Raw genomic sequence first — 6,731 nt, forward strand, 5'->3', positions numbered from 1 at the left:
CGGAGGGACAGCACGAGGGAGCCCGGCTGCACTGCCCGGGGCCGGCCGCTTGCCTTTCTTTCTGCAAGAAGGCCGCGGTGGCAGGACCAGCACACGAATTGGAGTTGAACGAGGCGGGCTGTGCTCCGTCCTCAGCTGTGCTGTCTCCTCCGGAGCCATCTGGGTCCAGGGGCCAAGTAGGAATCAGGAAGACTGGACATGGCCCTGGATGTGGGGCAATCAGGGTCAAGTGACTTACCCAAGGTCTCCCAGCTGCTAAGGGGCAAGTGATTGAGGCTGCCTTCTGGCTCCAAAGGCGGTGCTCTATCTTCTGCTGCCTCGCCACTCTGCTGCTCAGTAGTTCTTAGGGTCACACAGGATTTAGGGAAGGAATCTTCCAAGTTTTCCCAACTCAGAGTAGTTCCTAGATGTCCAGTGAAGTCTCTTCCGTGTATTGGAAGGAAAACCGGAGAGTTCCAGAACCTTGCAGAATCATCAGTAGTTACAGCTCTCCATGGGGATTAAGCACTCCCCGAGAAAGAGAGCTGCCCCTTGTCAAGGTCACCTACCCAAGGCCACACTGTAATATACTTGAATTACCCTGAGGTGGGATTACCGGGTGACAAAGTAGAGAGAGTGTTGGGCCTGGAGTTAGGAAGAGTTGAATTCAAATGTACCTTCAGACATTTACTAGTTGTGTGACCTTGGGCAAGTCACTGAACAACTATTTCCCTTAATTTATTGCAGAAAGAAATGGCAAACCACTCCAGGATAGTTACCAAGAAAACCCTATGAATGGTAGGGTTCAGAGGGTCAGAAAGAGTCAAGCTTGACTCAACCACAGCGACAAACCAGTAAATTCACAAGCTTCTTTCTATTGTAAGAAGTGAGCTTGCTATCATCAGGAAGACAGATTCCCCCCCCCCCCCCCATTGAAATTTGTCTTGAATTTGAGACCCTTGATGCCCAAGGGTTTAAGGTTATCAAAGGAGATCAACACACTATCCAGTACAAACTGAACCTTAATGTAAATTAAATCAATAAATGGTTATTAAACATCTATTCTATGGACATCAAGGTCCTCCCCCCCATGCCTTTAAATGCTCTGAAGTGAAGTGAGGGTTCCAGAGCAAAATTCAGGAAGGAGGTAAATGATTGGTGGGAGGATGAAGGTTTGAAAACTCATTCTGAATGTTCAGATCCACACTGATGATAGTCTTAAGACTGAAATTTGAAAAAGGAGACTATTTACTCTCTGAGGATTGCAGAGAGCTTGGCTTTTCTCCAGCACTCCCCCTCAGGAGGCAGAGTTATATATCCAACTGTGTAATCTTATGATTGACCTATATCTTTTCTGTTGAATCAGACCAGGCTGGTGGCTAACAGTGCCACCTAGAGGTCAAATGCAAAGTACTTGGTGAATCTTAAAGTACTGTACATATTAGTCATTATTATTAATCTCATTATCATTATTATGATTTCATGAGGTTGCAGATTTGCACAAGGCTACTGAATGACTTCTAATTTCTGAGTGATTTACTAAGCAAAGAAAAAGATTTGAAGTAAATAGTTATCTACAGGGCTGAGGGATGCTCAAAAGCTTCCTGTCTCCAGATATGACCCCTTTCAGCCCATATGCCCTTGAAATCCTATGCTTAGAATCCCTTTACTAAAACAGAGTCTTGCTGCCATGGACTTCAGTAGCAAAACTCTTCAGAGCTGGTGATGTGCAAACAATATCCAACTGGGAATCAGAGGACCTGGGCTCTGGTACTATCTCTGACAATATCACTACCATTCCTTCTCTACAAATTATGAGTTGATTGAAATGAAATTCAAGATTCCTTCTAATTCCAATTACTGAGCTTTTTTTCAGATGAGGCAAATAAAACCTAGAAAAGTTAACTTATTTGGCTTAACTTGCAGCTTCAGGAAGTTCCCTTTATTTCTGTTAAATTGAAATTTTATTTGTTTTTACTGATTTCTTTCTTAAAAATGCCATAGTATTTTTTCTGATTTATTATATACTTACTCATCCCATGTTGGAGCCTTCCATATAACAAATGAAGACTATTTAGCAAAACGGACCAAATCAATGATTCTGACTGAGAGTGTATATAGCATTCCACACCTATAGTCCTCCACTTCTATATTGAGATGAATCATCATCTATTCTCTGGGACCAAGATTGATGACTGTGGGTAATAAGAATTTGATTATATTTTGCCATGATTTGTATTTACATTATTCTAATCTTTTTGTGTATTGTCCTCTTGCTTCAGCATTCTTTGCTCTGCAGCAGTTCCAATAAGTCTTCTCTGAACTCCACATGTATATTATTTTTTAAAAATCTTTTTATTTAAGGCAATGGGGTTAAGTGACTTACTCAAGGTCACACATATAGGTAATTATTAAGTGTCTGAGGCCAAATTTGTATCCAGATCTTCCTGGCTCCAGGGCCAGTGCTCTAACCACTGCACCACCTAGCTGCATTCTTTCTTTTTTAGAAAGATTTTATTTATTTTGAATTTTACAATTTTTGCTTAATCTTGCTTCCCTCACCACAGAAGGCAGTCTGTTAGTCTTTACATTGTTTCCATGGTATACATTGCTCTAAGTTGAATGTGATGAGAGAAAAATCATATCTTTAAGGAAGAAAAATAAAGTATAAGAGAAAGCAAAATTACATAATAGGATAATGTTTTTTTTTTTAAATTAAAGGCAATAGTCTTTGGTCTTTGTTCAAACTCCACAATTATTTCTCTGGATACAGATGGTATTCTCCATTGCAGATGGCTGCAAATTGTGCCTGATTGTTGCCCTGTTGGTATGAGCAAGTGCATCAAGGTTGATCATTGCCCCCATGTTGCTGTTAGGGTCATGTACATTTTCATTATTTTTTTTTAGGTTTTTGCAAGGCAAATGGGGTTAAGTGACTTGCCCAAGGCCACACAGCTAGGTAATTATTAAGTGTCTGAGGCCGGATTTGAACTCAGGTACTCCTGACTCAGGGCTGGTGCCCTATCCACTGCGCCACCTAGCCGCCTCTCATGTACATTATTTCTAATGGCACAGTCGTATTCTATGAGAGTCATATAACCTTTTGTTTGGACATTCTACAGCCCATGAGCATCCTCTTAATTTCTGAATGACCCCTTTATTGCTTTGATCTCCTTGGAGTCTTTGATCTCCTTGGAGCCTATGGCAACTGGTAGGGTCTTTGGGTCAAAGAGAATGATTAATTCAGTGACTTTTATCACATCATTCCAAACTATTTTTTAGGTCTACAGGACCACTAGAACCCCCCTCCTCTATCTGCATTAGGTCATTTTGATCAGTAAAACCTTAACAGGGATTCATAGGAACAAGGTCATAGATTGAGTGTTGGAAAGAATCTTTGAGGCTATTGAGCCCAGCCTTCTCATCTTACAAAGATGATGGGACTTCTTTATGGAAAGACGGATTTTAATAGGGGGAAGAAGGAAGGTAATGGACCATGGTAAGTGAGGTCTAAACTGAAATAAGTGTATGTAGGGAGTGTTGGTAGTATTGGAGAAGGTGATTGAAAAAGAATGGACCAGTCAGAGGGCAGTGGATTTCTGGGGGGCATTGATGAGGTGGGAGGTGGGGGGAGTCCACCAAGATGCCAAAGTCATTCTCACCTGCTTTACAATTTTGCTTCAGGCTGGCCTTGCTTGAAGATTCTTGTCTCTCTATCCCTTGCTGAACTTGACAAGGAGATACTATCTGGTTGAATTAACCTATCATTGAACCTTTATACAAGCTTCCCAGGAAGCTCATTTTATATTTGACCTCAATCCTTAGCAAGGGGTTACTGTTAAGTATTTTCAGACTCGAGGTGTAATTTCTCTTCCTCTAAAAATAATAATAACACCTTCCATTTATAGAGTATCTTTCATCTGTGGACCTCAAAGAATTTTATAAATATTAATTGACATGGACTTCCCTGGGGCTTAGCTGTTATAGAACCCATTTCACAGATGGATAAGCTTCTGTCCCAGAGAAATGAAGTAACTGGCCAAATGACTACCTTCTATCTGTAGCAATTGGTGGGAGGAAGGAAAACCTAATGCCAGAATCCACCAGCCAATTTCAAAGGTAAGTGGATAATTACCTCCTGTGTGTAGATGGCCATCTTGGAGGAACTCCAAAGTGTTTTTACAGGATATATTTAGGTAGCCCAGTGAGTGAAATAGAGTTCAGAGACAATTCCATTTTATAGGTGGGAAAACTAAGGCTTGGTTGTTTTGTCTCACTCACAGTCAAATACAAAATGAGGAGCAAATAGATATAGAAAACTGTCTTCCTCACCTTTTTACTCAGGACTTTTGACTTCCTTCTAGGGGCATCACTGAGTTTAACAGTCTAGGAAAAACTCTCTGGGGAAGAGGTTCTTAACTTGGAATCCATGAACTCTGAAGGGATCTAAGGGAATTCCCACCACAACACCTTTATTTTTATTCACATCTAACTAAAGTATAGCATATCCTTCAATTATGAAAATTTAAAAAAATACATTCTGAGGGGCAGTTAGGTGGTGCAGTAGATAGAGCACCACCCTGGAGTCAGGAGACCCTGAGTACAAATCTGGCCTCAGACACTTAATAACTATCTAGCTGTGTGACCTTGGGTAAATCATTTAATCCCATTGCCTTGCAAAACAAAATAAAAATATATTCTGAGAAGTGGCTAATAAGCTTCACCAGGATTGCCAAAGGCAACCAAGATTACCTTAAAAGGCAAAGAACTCCTGTTTTGGGGTAAAGGGGGAGGCTTGAAAATACCATGAATGGGCAGGAGGCCAATGGAACTTTCTATGAGGGGAATTGGTGAAATGAGAAATGAAGGGAATTGGAAAAGATAAATGTAGAAAACCATTTATAATAGCAGTTTGTCATAGAGAATTGGAAACAAGGCATCTGTCCAGTGACTGGGAAATGACTGAGCAAAGAGTGATATGGGAATGGGTCGAAAACTGCCTCCTTATAAAGGATGACAAATACAAAGACCTCTGGGTAAGCACAAATTTTAATTGAGCACTGGTCATGAAACCTATTTCCCTCCTCTCACTAGAGAAGTTGGGACGATAATGGGTACAAATATTACACCCATTGAAGCAGTCACTTTCCTGGTAAGTTTTGCCAAAATATTTTAATTGTTATGAACGAGGGTTCAAAGGTATGGGGGAATGACTGATATAAAAAACAGAAGGTATCCAAAAAGTTTTAAAACAAACATAAAAGAAATAAATATTATAGACCAGTTAATACTGCTTTGCTAAACTGAAAATACCTGGTCTCCCCCCCCCCCCCCCTTTTTTTTTGGTGAGGCAATGGGATTATTAAATGGCTTGCCTAAGGTCACATAGTAAATATCAAGAGCATGAATCTAGATTTGAACTCAGGTCTCCTGACTCCAGGGCTGGTGCTGTGCCACCTAACTTCCCCCTTCCACATTTAACATTAAGTGGCAAACTCTTTGAGTGCAGGAACTATTTTTTGCCTCTTTTTGTATCTCTCTGGCACATTGTAGCTCCTTAAAAATACTTGGTAGTCCCTGATCAAGCACCTGTGTTAAGTTGCTATACTTCCACCATGGTAGAAACCTGCACCTTCTAAGGTCAACATGTACATGGAGAGTCGTTGATTATTGTATCGAGAGATACCTAACCGATCCGATTTATTAAAAGCATTTCATTTGAAGAGAAATGGAGATGTAAAGTAAGAGAAGTATTCCCAGGATGCCCTCCCATTTCCCTTGCCCCTCACTTAGTTGGGGAAGGAAATGTGCCCCCCCTCCAGGTTCCTGCCTTTAAATGGGAGGAAATCGGAGAAAGTCTATTGAGCCTGGGACACTCCCACACAGAATCCAACTGCTTAGCTTATGAGTCAGCATCTGGTTGGTCTTCTAGTTGGACTTGCTCTTGGCCACTAACTGTTCATGTGTCTCCGACATCCGTCTGGTTACTGTTCATTTCTCCGCAGACTCTACCTGGGCCTGCCGAGTCCTACAACTCTTCCAGCCTATATTCTCCCTTTACCTTTTCTGAGAGCCCACTTGTCTAGCTCAGCTCTGCCTTTCTCCAGGTTAGCTCCATGAGTCAGGACTTCCTGGCTGGCTTGGACTTCTACTGCCCCTTTCCTGGTACCAGTCTTGCCACCAGTGGTCCAAGCTTTAACCAGGTTCACTTCTCTGATCCTGGGCCCTCATGGGCAAGGTAGTTCCTAATTAGACAGGTTTGTGCTTGTGCATAGAACAGTGGGAACTATAGACTTGCTGTTGTCTAGCCCCTGTTGCATAGAGTCCGGTCATCAGCTTCCACATGGGACAAAAATTGGATGTAATCTGGAGATCTCAGAGGAGAAATCAGTGTTAAACTGAAAAGAAAGAGTTGTTAATGGTGGAACATTGGGCATCACCAGAATCCTCCTAAACTGGGGACTCTCATGAAGACTTAACTTGGAGGACTGCTCTTGAGGGAAGAAAATGGTCTTTCAGTTCTTTTGTCTCCCCTTGAATCTCCATCATTTAGCCCAGTATCTGCCATGTTTTAGGGGCTTAAGAAATATTTATTGTCTGACTAGTGATGGACTTCAATGGGATGAGAGTATCTTCCTTAGAGGCAGTTATGGTACAAGGGAAAGAAATGATTTTCCATTTATTCATCATTTTTTTGGTCATGGATAATATAAAGGCAACAATAAGCTTTGACTCTGGTCATTTTAATCATT

This window comes from Macrotis lagotis, chromosome 1, assembly GCF_037893015.1.
Source record: "Macrotis lagotis isolate mMagLag1 chromosome 1, bilby.v1.9.chrom.fasta, whole genome shotgun sequence".
NCBI classification, from domain to species: domain Eukaryota; kingdom Metazoa; phylum Chordata; class Mammalia; order Peramelemorphia; family Peramelidae; genus Macrotis; species Macrotis lagotis.